This window comes from Amphibalanus amphitrite, unplaced genomic scaffold, assembly GCF_019059575.1.
Source record: "Amphibalanus amphitrite isolate SeventyFive unplaced genomic scaffold, NRLGWU_Aamphi_draft 000019F_arrow, whole genome shotgun sequence".
Lineage (NCBI taxonomy): Eukaryota > Metazoa > Arthropoda > Thecostraca > Balanomorpha > Balanidae > Amphibalanus > Amphibalanus amphitrite.
The window spans coordinates 415,988-431,238 of record NW_024881515.1 but is presented as its reverse complement, the minus strand read 5'-3'; positions in this window follow the sequence as shown (position 1 = coordinate 431,238).

Below are 15,251 nucleotides of genomic sequence, written 5' to 3'. Positions count from 1 at the left end.
TTCTCGAATAACTTTCGAATTAGTCAAGATAGGAACAAACTAAGGGCATCATCGTAATCCTCTCGTCAATCCGCATCGAATGATATATACGTTGACCTCGAAAGGTCAAGGTCAAAGGTTGACCTCAGGTCACGTGACCTCGAGGTCATCATGTATATCATTCGATGCGTCTTGACGAGCTGAACACAATGAGACCATCCACGCGTCTGTATCTTGTTCCTGTACGGAGTTATTGGCCAAAAACCTTTGGTGACCTTTGATGACGTCACATGACCTCACAGCTGCTCAACAGCAAAACAGACCTCAAGGTAGTGAAGGTTGATCGTATATGAAGTCATGTATGGTATATGGGGCCATTCCGACCCGTTTTAGTGGTAAAAACAGGGAGTTGATTTTTCCCCCATTGACTTATAATGGGGAGGTCGCGAAACTGACCTGACCTTAGGTCACCGATATCAAAATTCCGAGATATACAAATTGCACATACTGGTACCCTAACTAAAGCCTGAAGAGAAGAAATTGATCGGTCAAAAACTCTAGCTCTGGCGTGATTGCAAACTTTTCTGAGGTAGGGTCACCAAACCGCCTCTGGTGACCTGACCTGAGGTCAGATCAACTCAAAATTTTCAGACATGTTGCGTAGAAGCCTTTTAGGAAAAGTCAGAAAATTTGAGCTTCCTAGCTCAACGCGTTTGGGAGAAATAACCAAAAAACCTCAGGGGGGGGGGCTCCTGAGGCCCCCCCGGCCAGGAATAGGGTTAAACAGATCCTTCGGTCCGGTGACATGTCCCGAGGGCACGGCCTCGCCTCATGTCCCGGAGCAGCCCTCTGACCTGCCGGGCCCGAGAAATCGGGATAGCCCCAGCGTGCGCACCAGTGCGGTGCCACCTGGGGTGCGTGACAGGAAGCGTGCGGTCAAGGCTGTCCCGCGTAGCGGGTGCCGAAAACGATTCGTATCACTGCCGTGTATATAGTGCACTAACCCAGTATGAATGTGTGCTACAAACGACAATAAAAAATTAATAAAAAAATCTCTGAATAGGTTGCAAAATTGACCTGACCATAGGTCACAGATAGCAGAATTCCGAGATATTCATTTTATGCCTGCTGATACCCTTATCAAACTCTGAAAGTTTCAAAGCGATCGTTCAGTTCGCTGTCGATGCAGCACTCCTTACATAATAAAGCACAGTTAGTGTTTAACAACATATTCAAGATCAATAAAAAGCCATTACAGGACCATTAAAAACCATTAGAACACCATTAGACCATCACAATTTTGAAATCATCATAAATGAAAAGATGCCATCAGAACACCAACAGAAACCATAAGAATACCCGTTTGGAGCCCAAAATCAAAACTATTGAAAACCATTAGGAAACCATTAGACCACCAAGTACACCATTTGAAACCATTAGCGACCATCAGAACCCATAACAATACCATTAGAGACCATTAGACCATTAGACCATCAGATCAAATTCCATTAGAAACCATCAAACACCATTGAAGACCATTAGAAACCATCAGAAACCATTAGACCATCAGATCAAATTCCATTAGAAACCATCAAACACCATTGGAGACCATTAGAAACCATTAGGACACCATTAGAGACCATTAGAGCTCCATCAATTTCCATTAGAAAACCATCAGAAACCACTAGAATACCATTAGAGACCATCAAAAACCATTAGAGACCATTCAAGACCATTAGAAACCATTAGAAAATCCTAATGGTTTCTAATGGTTTTTTCTCTAGGGTTAATGCAATATCACACTCATGTTTTAAATGTGTTTTCTTATTTGAATTCAATTTTAGTTGATATGATTTCTTTTCAACACATTTCAATTTCTTTCCCTTTGGATTCTGCCCATCTGCATCATTCAATAGGTGGAACAAGTATCTATGACCGTGAGGTGGAGTTAGGGGGAAAATTGAAGACGAATTTCTTCCAATAGAACCCAACAATCTTAACAATATTGGTAGCGTAGGGCTACCAATATTTTAAAGAGATTTGTAAATACAATATGATTACATTTTGATAAATAGATGAGCTTTTACGAGATACGTAGCCCATGTTGGTTGAAATCTTATAAGGCTCGAAACTACAGATTGTGGTCTTAGTAGACACCAGGCAATTACAGAGATTCATTTTCAACCAAAATGTATGCGTTACCCACATTTCAACCATATATTATAAATTATAAATGCCGTCATTCCCACGATTCCTATAGCCATTCCAGCATATCCAGACGTGTAACAATTTAGGTGCGGTAACTTAGCATGCAGCATTTTCGGCAGTGTTGCCGCTATGGTACGATTGTACCAGATCTGGTACATTTCAACACTTTCTGGTACGCTGGTACACTGAGGCCCAAATCTGGTACATTTCACGGTTTCGCGCAAGCATTTCTTTTTTGCGTTAAATTTATATAATTCTGCCACCAAAAATCAATCAGAATCAATATGAAAACGAATATGCTGTAACAGGAAGACCACTTATATAAGCATCTCCCTAAGCATATTCCTATAGTTCGTTTTTTTTTTTCAAAACCGGTTTGAATCCAAATACATTTTTCGACTAAGCACGCGTTTTACCCAGCGAAACGACCAAAAACTGAGCTTGAGAAAATCGAACGTCACCTTTCCATGCATACCTTTTAGAACTAAACATTGGAACAGTGATGCTGTCGAACTTGCAATGCAATGTAATGTATAACTCAAGATTCCTGACCTTTACTACGTATAACCAGTACCTATTACCAGTATAACGCCTTATGGGGCGACTAACGGAGCGAGCGAGAGGGTGGGCCTTGCACGTGCGAAATTTCGAGGGGGTACCTCCAACTGACTTGTGCACGGCACCCTACTAACCGGTCTCTAGCGATGTGCCAAATTTGAGCACAATCGGCCCAGCCGTTCTCGAGATCTGGAAGCGGCACCCTGCACGTGCGCACGTGCAAAATGGGTTCCAACTGACTTGTGCACGGCACCCTACTAACTGATCCCTAACCGTGTACCAAATTTGAGCGCCATCGGTCCAGCCGTTCTCGAGATCTGGAAACGACCCCTGCACGTGCGCACGTGCAGCAGCACCCCAACCTTAACACATGCAGATGAATTATCTGATGGAGACCTAACTGTGTACCGAGTTTCAATTCAATCGGCCCAGCCGTTGTGCCGTTATTGAGGTTGCAATTTTGGGGGTTCTTAAAAAATGTCCAACTTTACCACGCGCCACGTGCGCTGGTTGGCAAGAACGCATGGTGGCCATCACACCACATAACTTTTACGTCCAAGTGACATTCAGTAAAGAAGACCGCTTGTCAATCGGATGTCCCGTTCCTAAGATATTAGCTTTTGAAGAGCGTCCCCACGGCCGGCCGGCCGGCCGCTCATACTCAGGATTTTCCCTTAATTCAGTATGAGACTCCGCTCGCTTCGCTCGCTCCGTAACTATTTACTACCATGGACAGAATTGTTTACTCCGTTCTGACCTCGATAACAATGAAACTGAAATTTTCATTAATTCGTCGACACATTAAGCCACCGTAGGAATATTAGCTGCCAGCTGCCACCAGTGACGTCATCATAATGTGATAATTTTTGAAGATACAATTTGCATGTATTTGACGAGCATAATTTGAAATTGAATATTTTACCGGTAATAAATTATAATTGGCCAGACGCTGAGGTTGCCAAAACTAACGTGAAGTGAAAGCTTCGATAACAGGGGCGTCGCCACGGATTTTTGAGTGGGGGGGGGGGGGGTCGGGTTTCTAGTCTTCACCCGATGGGTAGGGGTGTTTTTTTCCGCACTTCCCAGTTTTGTGCGTGCGTATGTGTGTGTGTGTGTGTGTGTGCGCGTGTAACAAATCGGCGCGCAGCGCCGCCAAATTTGATATAACCTATTAGGTAGGTATACCTACCTACATCACTTGCGTAAAAATTATCACTGGTCACTTATAAGGTCAGGTCGCCATGTCAAGTTCAGTTATACGGTATACCTCTATCAAACTTTCCCCTCTCGCCATTCTTGTAGCTTTTCTCCCATAACTTCGAAATTTGGTACACTGTATACCTAATGTATGGAGTTATACGTGTCAGCAATTCATGATTCTGAGGATTTACATCTATGATCTGGAGGCAGGTCAAATACGTGACCTCATCATTTAGAAAATAATGAGAAATTAGAAAAAGCACGAATGCCTCCTGCTTTGGTTCGTCAGAAATGCAAAATATCTCTGGAGCCATGACAAATCAGCTTATAATTTCCAGGGACAGGGTGCAACTTATGGCGAGTGATGACTCGAAAGGTCATTAGTGGAAATGTCCATCGATGGCCACCAGCATTTTTTTTCTACAACTTTTGACGAAGACGCGGTAGAACGATGACAGCACCTGGAAGGTGTTCACTGTTCAGCTCAACAACACGGATCCATTCATATGCAGCAGGAGGTCCTTTTTCGATCAGGACATAACGTTGACCTGAGGTCGTTTGTTCCGTCTGTACACTGTATTTAGACCTTGGAACAAACAAGTAAATACAACACGGCCCGACTCTCCGCGGCCCCCGGCTCCGACTGCCGGCCGACGCCGTTTCCGGCGGTAGGCAAGAATTCCGCAGCGCGCACGTGCACTCACGGCCGAGGTGACCTCCAGCCCAGTGTTCCGCGCAGCGACGGTATAGCACGGCGCTACTAATAGCCACTACTGAACACTCCTTCCCTCTGAGCTACAAGATAACTAAACCCTCCAACACTGATCCCACAGGGAACAAACACAAACACGAATCATAGCCACGTTACAGATCCAGGCGCACAGGGGCCCTACGAACTCAATGGGGCCGGCTCAGCGGCTCCGGTGCTCCACTCCCCTCGGAGCCCGGCGGCGAGGGACACGACGCACCGCGCACCGCGCTCTGCTGTGGAGCCGGCGATGGTGTGGCATCTCGAGACGCAGACGGCGACGCCGTCACACACATCGGTGGAGCTGGCGTATCGGGCAGCAGCGGCACCTGTGTCCCAGGAAGCGGCGGACCCGCCGGTGCCCTGAGCGGTGGCGGTGGCGGTGAGGACGCCACGACGAGCGGCGTTGGCGACGCGTGTGTGTTCCTACCCGGAGCGTGCGACAGCTGAGCAGCTAAAGTTGGCGGCTCTGGACGGTGGCTGGGCTGTGCACCGTCCGCTGGAGCCGGGGCGTAGCGAGTTCTCAGATGAGACCGGTGACGCTTGAACACTCGGCCATCCAGCAAGCGAACCTCACAGATCTGGCCTGCGACCGAGCTTACCACCGCCGGAACCCACTTCTGCTGCGATTGCGGGATAGCTGTGACGTATACCTCTTCACCAGCATGAAAGTGCCGGTCACGAGCACTCCGGTCCGAACGATCCTTCCACGTCTGTTGGTGAAGCTCGACCTTTGCGGTGAGATCGGGGTGCACCAGATCCATCATACTTCTCACCGAGCGTCCCAGCAGGAGCTCAGCCGGGGTACGACCTGTAGTAGAGTGTGGCGTGTTTCTGTACTTAAACAGAAACCGGGACAGGCGCGTCTGCAAACTCCCCTCCGACCGCTGTGCGATGCCGGACTTCACCACCTTCACTACCGCCTCGGCTTGGCCGTTTGAGGCGGGATGAAGAGGTGGGCTGAACCTGTGTACGATGCGGTTTCCCTTGATGAAGGTCTGAAACTCCGACGACGAGAAGGCTGTGCCATTGTCAGACACCAGGATTACCGGCAACCCATGCGTACTGAAGCTCATCCTCAGTTTCTCAATCGCCGCTGCTGAAGACGCTGAAGCACAGATATGCACGTCGCACCACTTCGAGTACGCGTCAACTACAACCAGTAGCTGCTTTCCCTCCACGGGGCCAGCAAAATCTACGTGCACCCTCTGCCACGGACGCTGAGGGAAAGTCCATGGCTGCGCTGGCACCTCCGGCTGCAGCCCACGATGGATCTGACACTGATGGCAAGTACGAACACACTCTTCAATCATGATATCGAGTTCGGGCCACCACACGTGGCTCCGAGCGAGTCGCTTCATCTGGTTTATGCCCGGATGGCCGTCGTGCAAGACTCCGAGTACCTGAGATCGGAGTGACGTCGGAATCACCATTCTGCAGCCCCACAGGACACATCCGTCCTGTAGGCTCAGCTCCTGCCGACGACGGTAGAAAGGCAGCAGGCCTTCGTCGTCAGGAGGCGTCTGTGGCCACCCGACTTGCAGGCACCGGAGCACCCTGGACAGGACCGGATCTCGACTCGTTTTCGCACGAATCTGGTCCACATCCACAACTCGAGACACGTCTTCCAGCATGTTGGCGACGTCGCCAGGCACTGGGGCATCGGCCGGGACGACTGACAGTGGCAGGCGGCTGAGCCCGTCAGCGTTGCCAATGCTCTGTCCCGCTACATACTGCAACTGGTACTGATAACCAGCCAGGAGCAACCGCCATCGAAGGATCCTGGGAGATACCGCGAGAGGTAGGGCTTTGTCGGCAGAAAGTAGTCCCACCAGAGGCTTGTGATCTGTTCGGATCAGGAAGGGGCGGCCGTAGAGGTACTGGTGAAACTTTCCAACACCGAACATGACTCCCAGGGCCTCCTTATCGAGTTGGCTGTAGTTACGCTCCGCATCATTCAGAGTCCGACTGGCGTACGCGATCGGCTGATCCCCATGCTCACCGCTGGGATGGCTGAGCACTGCTCCTAGGCCATAGGAGCTGGCGTCAGTGGTCAGAATCAGGGGTTTGGCCGGGTCGTAGTGAGTCAGCACTGGAGCTGAGACTAGTAGCTGCTTCGTCTGTAGAAAGGCGGCGCGCTCAGCAGCCCCCCAGACCCAGGCTGCTCCCTTCCGTTCCAGTGCATACAACGGGGCTGCCACAGTGGCCAGACCGGGAAGGAAGCGACCGTAGTATTGAAGAAGTCCCATGTAGGCCTTCAGCTCCGTCAAATTTCTCGGCTCCGGGGCCTCCTGCACAGCAGCTGTTTTCTCCGCCGTGGTTCGCACACCGGCGGCTGAGATGCTGAACCCGAGGTATTTAACCTCAGACGCCAGCCAGACCGACTTCTCCTCATTGACTCGGAGGCCTGCCGAGTTGAGACGGCGCAGCACCTCGCGAACATTTTGTCGGTGGGCAGCTGGGTTGGGGCCAGTCACAGCGATATCGTCGAGGAATACTGCTACGTTCGGTATCCCCGACAGCAACGTTTCCATTTCTCGCTGGAAGATCGAAACGGCGCTCTTGACGCCAAAGGCTAGCCGATTTGGACGAAACAGCCCTTTGTGTGTGTTGATGGTGAGCACTTCTTTGCTTGCCTCATCGAGCTCTAGCTGGAAGTAAGCCTCACGGAGATCGATCTTTGTAAACATCTTGCCGCCCGCCATGGCGGCGAACAGCTCGTCGACTCTCGGCAACGGATACTTTTCAAGCTGACTGGCTTTGTTAACCGTTTGGTCATAGCTTCCACAGAGCCGGAGGGTACCGTTGGCCTTTTTCACAGGCACCACTGGCGCAGCCCAGCGCGAGGTTTTCACTGGCTCCAGAATTCCTTCTGCGACTTGTCTCTCCAGTTCCTTTTCGATCTCCTCCCGCAGTGCAAAAGGTGGAGGCCGGTGTTTGAGAAAGATCGGCTTCACTGTCGGATCCATCTCAATAGACACCTTTCGGACATTATAGCGACCGATGTCCGGCTTGAAGAGGTCACTGAACTCGGCGCGGTCCTTCTGAAGAGCGGCTTCTAGATCTGTCTCTGGTGAGGAGAGGCTGTGCAGTGAGTCGACGCTGAAAAGGGACCTCCAATCCAGCTTAATCGCGAGCAGCCATTCTCGCCCCAGCAGAGGCGGCCCTGTCGTGTCTGCCACAACAACAGGTAGCATCGCCTTCTGATCCTGGTAGACGACTTCCACTGTGGCCACGCCCACCACTGGAACCTGCTCTCCAGTGTAAGTCCGCAGAGGACGATCCAACGGTTTCAAGTCAGGCTTGCTGACCCACATGCTGGTGAACATGGCCTTGCTGATGATGGAACGGCTGGCGCCCGTATCCACCTGCATGGTGATTGGCCTGCCATTCATTCGAACATCGACCACCACCGGGGCTGCTCTGTCAGATATCGTGTTGATGCCGTATGCCTCCTCTTCTTCTCCCTGGTGGGCTCCATCCCCTGTCTTGATATCTTCTGACACTTGATGCGCACTGTCTCTCAATTGTCGGCTTCGGTTTCGGCACGCACTTCTCGTGTGCCCGACTCCATGGCAGGCATAGCACTCGGCGTGTTTGAATGGGCAGTCTCCGCTAGCATGGCGCCTGCTGAGGCACCGATAGCACGCCGGCAACGGCGCAGCGCGAGGGGCTTGTCGTGACGCGCGGCTCCGGCCCGGGGTCGCTGACGGTGAGGGAACCCGTGGACTCTGAGTTGGCCCACGGGGCTGCGAGCACTGACCACGATACTGAAACGCTGCCGTGGTCTGGCGATGCGCTATCATGTTCACACCCACCTCAAGTGGCTCAGTGGGCTGGGCGGCCGAATTCAAGCTCTCAACCTGAGCTCTGATTTGCTCTTCCTGCTTAGCCAGTTGCAAGGCTTCGTTAAGAGTCAGCGTCGGTTTTCCGAAGAATTTCTTTTGCAGCTCCCTGTCCGCACAGTGGGCTACAGCGCACTCCAGCACGACTGCGTCCCGCTGTTCGGCTGCATATTTACAGCGGTCTGCCTGGATACGGAGACGCGACACAAATTCTGCGAAGCTTTCCCCAGCCTTCCGGGCAATTGCATGGAGCTGAGCCCGCTCGTACGTAGGGTTTACTGCAGTGTCGAAATGCGCCGTCAGTTTAGCGGCCAGTCGGGCATACTCATCGGAGGCTTCTTCCGGTGCAGTGGTGGGTGGGTCGGGCAGTGTTCTGGCGAGCTCCTGGACTTCCAGCCCGAGCAGCGTGAGAACTGTTGCGGCTTTTCGGGCGCTTGAGGTGATATCTGAGGCTAGCATGTAGCATTCGCAGCCTCTGAGCCATCTTGCGAAGTCTTGGCCAGCCTCATAAGGCGGGGGCGTGGGCAAACCGTGCGATTGAGCCATTTCAATCAAGATAAGCGCGGGCGGCAGACGCGACAATTACGTTAGCTGCACGGTCGAGCGGGGCAGTTAAAATTGGCGGCGGCGGCTGAGCATACAGGCGCTGTGCAATCGATAAAAAAAAAAACTAAGCAAAACTAAGCGGGCTTGGCACTAAGCAAAAAGCGGCACGAGTCGACTCCATCTCGTCCTAGTCGTCACTTGTTCCGTCTGTACACTGTATTTAGACCTTGGAACAAACAAGTAAATACAACACGGCCCGACTCTCCGCGGCCCCCGGCTCCGACTGCCGGCCGACGCCGTTTCCGCCTTCCGGCGGTAGGCAAGAATTCCGCAGCGCGCACGTGCACTCACGGCCGAGGTGACCTCCAGCCCAGTGTTCCGCGCAGCGACGGTATAGCACGGCGCTACTAATAGCCACTACTGAACATCGTTTTAACGTTAATTCTGAATGGTCAAATTTTAACTCATGTGACGCGTCTCAAAGAGATAAACACGGTGGTGTCAAGACAACATATGTAAATACCATACAAATTCACGGAATCTTAAGTTATTGCAAAGCAAATGTTTCGGCAGAATCTGTCCAGTTAGCTGTTTGCCTTCTATGGGCAAAACATAGACCTGAGATGAAATCTGACGCGAAGCTAGCGAAAGAGCGTTGAAAGAGCTATCGAATATGTTTTCTGCTTCACTGTAGCCCTTCTATTGGTGGGTTCCCAGTCGCTAACGTATAACGTATACTAAAGTAACGCTGAGGTATGCTTTCGACCCCTGATCGATCTAGAGGTTTGCGGAAAAAAAGAGCATGCTGCCCGTGACGAGAGAAAGCCGATGATACCCATTTGCAAGGGTTCGGGTCATCTCACGACTCACGTCATCGCCAATAAGTAGGGAAACTCGGGACCTGCTACAACTTTGCGAATGTAAGTTGTGATGGTTTTTCGAGGTTCTGATTACGAATGTTATCTTAGTTTTGAACGAAGATGATGACTCCATGCATTTGGGGTAGATCAGGTCAGGTCAGATCGACCAGTACATAATAGTGGATGACCACCACCGATTGCTTCCTAACATGTTATATGCATAACTCATAAGCAACACAACTACTTCTTAAATGTTCAGATGGGCGCTAAGTTCAGTCAGCTCCAAAAACTATCCTATACCTAAATTAAAAGCATGTTATGAAAAAGTGAACCAAGGTCATCTTTATTTGAATCAGGGATATCGATTTATTTTTAAGTAGGTGATTAACTCGAGCGCACCGGAAGTTTCGTTGCAATCGGCTCCTTTTTGCGCGACTTCTTTGCGAAAGTCCGAGACGGTTTCATCTAACTCCCTTTCCCCTACATGTGCATTGTACAGCTAGTTGTGACGGTAGCTATGGGGCTGAGGCTAGTTTGTAGTTTTGTAGTTAGGTACTGATCCGACGAATCGACTGCGACCATTTTTTTTTAAACGATCAGACGAACGGCTCGGGGCAGTTTTGGCGCGTCCAATCCTTTGAGGGATAAAAAGGTACTAGAATGGTGGCTACTTAAAAATATTGTTGTGCTGGTGTTCCCCGCCCACAGCTAATTGAACTTTAGGTAATTGGCTAATTGGCTTTAGGGAGCTCTTGAAGCGATTCTGAATCTGATGTATTTGTTGGTGTTGCTGACGCCTGTTTCACTGACATAAAAGCTAAAAAAACATACTCAGCATCGCAAAAAGTGGGGGGGTCGACACCCCCAGTTTTCAAGAGTGGGGGGGTCACGACCCCCCCGACCCCCCCGTCGGCGACGCCCCTGTTCGATAATGAACTTGGAATCAAACCGGTGTTGAAAAAAACGAACTATAACTATATTCCTTAGCAATATATATATAGTAGGTATGAGAAGTAACAATTATTTTTAGCCTGATTTACGTAACATCAATGCGGTTAAAGCAAATCATATTATGAAGTGGATACGGACAGCAGATGTCACATATATCCAAATATGAGCACCAAACACAGGAATTGACCGGAATTGATGTAGAATCTTGCTCATCTATGACGTTTTGGTGTATTTTATACAATGGTACATAACTTGGTACATTGGCATACCCCATATGGTACGAAATAGGTCCGTTTTGGTACATTTTCACTCAGAATCTGGTACGTATCGAAAATTCCCAACGGCAACACTGATTTTCGGCCATTTTGCGGCCTTTGTGACAACGGAAAATATTGATATAGGCAATAATTTAGACGGTGTTTATTATATTAGGCGACCTGATAAGTGCATTGGAAAGGAAATTGGTAAGCAGCGAGCATTGGCCACGCTTGTGTAATGCGAAACATTTCATCGGGCTACCATCGTCATTAGAGTATGCCTCATGAAAGTTCAAGTTGTAGTTTTGCCGGCTTCCGCTTCCATAAGCCACTTCACTTGTTTTTTTTTTGACTTCTCTTGTTTTATTGAGGTGCAAATTAACAATGATAGTCATTTTAGTTTGCCTTCACGTTAAGTGCTGTATCAGAACCATTTGCTGGTGTAAGAAAGCAAACTCAATTTTAAGTTTTTTGGGTACTCTCTTAGCAGACGTCACCCCAGTTGCCAGATCTAATGGCCAGTTGAAAAATCTAGAGACTTTTTGAAAAGTCTCTAAATGGGCAGGAAAATCACCCCAGGGGTCAATTAGGGGGCGGGGAACACGAATTTGACACTTATTTTGGCCTAACTCCCCTCCTTCATCCCTCAATCCTCCCTTAAAGGACGGGGCGCGTCAAAAGTGCCTCAAGGATTCGTCTGATCGCCAAAATAAGGGTCGCAATCGATTCCTCGAGTCAATATGTGGCCGCAGCCTCACGTTCCAGATGTGTGCAGCGTATCCCTTATCCCTTAATCGCCCCTTAGAGGAAGGGGTGGGTCAAAAGTGCCTCAAGGTGTCGTCTGATCGCCAAAATAATGGTCGCAATCGATTCCTCTGGTCGATATCTAGCCGCAGTTTTGGGTTCCAGTCCAGATGTTTGACACCGGTCCCTTACCCCTTAAATGCCCTTTATGTCGCGCTCCGTAGGGAGGGGGCGATCAGACGAACCCTTCAGGCACTTTTAACGCGCCCCGTCCTTTAAGGGACGATTAAGGGATAAGGGAAACGCAGCACACATCTGGAACGTAAGGCTGCGGCTAGATGTCGACCCGAGGAATCGATTGCGACCCTTATTTTGGCGATCAGACGAGCCCTTGAGGCACTTATGCCGCGCCCCGTCCTTTAAGGGACGATTAAGGGATAAGGGATCTACGCTGCACACATCAGGAACGTGAGGCTGCGGCTAGATATCGACCCGAGGAATCGATTGCGACCATTATTTTGGCGATCAGACGACACCTTGAGGCACTTTTGACCCACCCCTTCCTCTAAGGGGCGATTAAGGGATAAGGGATACGCTGCACACATCTGGAACGTGAGGCTGCGGCCACATATTGACGCGAGGAATCGATTGCGACCCTTATTTTGGCGATCAGACGAATCCTTGAGGCACTTTTGACGCGCCCCGTCCTTTAAGGGAGGATTAAGGGATGAAGGAGGGGAGTTAGGCCAAAATAAGTGTCAAATTCGTGTTCCCCGCCCCCTAATTGACCCCTGGGGTGATTTTCCTGCCCATTTAGAGACTTTTCAAAAAGTCTCTAGATTTTTCAACTGGCCATTAGATCTGGCAACTGGGGTGACGTCTGCTAAGAGAGTACCGTTTTTTGTACCGTAAAAAAGATACCTTACCTTACCTTACCTTACCTCATCGGTTATCGGGTAATAAGGCCACTAGGCCTGGAGGTCCCGCTCCCATCGAGTGTGTGTGACAGGTAAAGGCGAGGATCTTAATGGTAGGGATTCGGGATGTCGTACATCCTGTTCGCCCAGTGTCGGTCCAGTCGTGCCTTGAACTGAACAACCGATGTGGCAGACACTACTGTGGACGGCAGGGCGTTCCAGTCGTTGACGACTCTTGTGCTGAGGGCGTCAAGATACCTACCGTCTAAGATACCGTCTAAGATACCTACTCTTATCATTTTGATTTGTTGGTTTGTTGTAGTTTTTCAATTTTCACTGTTGCAATCAAGACTTTTTTAACAATAAGCTAGTTTTTATAGTGGCTTTGGATTGAAATTCATCTGATGGATATGGAATGGATGCTCAGAGATGCTGTAATCTTCTTAACCAGCGCCCTGTAGGGAGGGGCCAAAACGGCCCCGTCCTTTTCCGTCGATATCTCCTAAACGGCTGCAGATATCACCACTTAATTTTCATGACCTCTCTGGGCATCAATTTGACACATTGTGACCAAAAATTTTTCCAGAGCCTATGATAGGTTGGCCACAAATGACATAAGAATGATGTCATGTTCTGCCATTTTCATTTTCGACTGAAAAAAGAGCTTCGCGAGAAGAGCTGTCAGGCCCACAGCTAAAGCTTTGAAGACACAGAAAAATGATCAAACATGTAAGGTGTAGAATTGACAGGGCTACAAAACTGCTATATCGGATTTTTGAACTTTTTGAATTTTGACCTCCAAAAATCAGAAAAGTATTTTTGGATACATTAGCAAAAAAATCCAAGTTTTTTTAGTTAAAAAAACGGAATTTATATGATAGTACCTACAGTCTTCTATTTATATTCCAAATTTCAGATCGATATATCTTTTTTTTTTGGCCAAGTTATAGAGAAAAAACTGTTCAAAAATTAAAAGTCAAATTTTCAAAACTCAATGTTTGGCAATTCTAGACCGCGTAGGGCAAAACAAAGACTACCATTAGACTCCCCGTGACGAGCTGCATCGAATCGATACCCATTTTATGCAAAAATATCAACTTTGAAATTTGACCTAATTTGACCTGACCTTGACCTGACCTTCACCAGAACGTAACCTAAGCTGGCCCCAAAGGCTGCCTGACCCACATAATCGCATTTGTCATGTAAAATGGACCATAAAACATGTATCACACGACACTTTCATGTTGTGACCCCCAGTGACCTGACCTCTGTAACTTGACCTGGTATCAGTGACCTCAGATAGCAAAGTATGTGTTTGATGAACAATTTACCATCGATGGTTTTCAATAATTTACCAATTTACTCGATTTCTCAACACATTTCTTGAAATGCCTGTGAACGGTGAAAATCCGACCTTTGACCTGACCTGTGACGACATCGGTTTGACCTAGATCAAGAAATTTGGTCACAAGGTGGTTCTCGGGTGGGGCTATCGAACGCCGTTTGAATTTTGAAAATCAGCCGGTAAGTTTCTGAGATCTTAGGGGGGGGGGGGGGCAAACGCCCCCAAAACATCATCGTTTTGAAACAGTTTTTCATCATTTTCATCAAAATTCGGCCAATTAATGGCATTTAGCCACCCATTTAGGTATTATCGACCATTTTCAAGTGTTTTGAAACCATCCACTCCACTTTTTCAAGGTGAACATATCCCTTTAAATTAGCAATATTTGCAAAGTTGAGCTCAAACACTTTTATTAGCTAACCTCAATGAAGGCTCTTATTCACACATCTGAATCAGAGAGCCATGCATTAGCATCATTGTCGCATGCAACACACCAGCTCATTGACATGCAATACCATGTGGCAGCCATCATACAAGATGTAAATAGGCATAGATCACAATGCTTCAATAATTTAAATTAATTACTGACATCAACATCCTGCTACATCAATTATGTTTCTGGGATAAGTGTTCATAAGGCATAATTCTTATTTTAGAGTTGGTGACGCCAGTACACAGAAAAGTTAAGCAAGATAAGGACAAGTATATGGCAGTGCTTTTTGCAACCTGTTTGGGTAGATGGATGGACGGCTTGAAACAAGGTTGATCAGCTAAGGACAGGTTCACCAGGATTTCGTTTGGTGCTGATATCAGAAAAGAAACTCAAATATGAATGAGCTAGCATTTAGCAAGTCACAGTGACACAATTGTCACTGTTGTGACCAATTATTATTATAATCTTCTTTTGAACATGAATGTATATATTGTTAAGCTCGGAGGGTTTGATAGTGATCTCTGTTTTTATTTCTCATCGAAACTATATTTAAGTCCTTGTTAAGACGTGCTGTCATGACAAGCATTTTTTTTTTGCATACATTTTCCTGATTCATTTTGGAGAAAGATCTGACAGTTGTGTTTCTGGCTCTGACAGGAC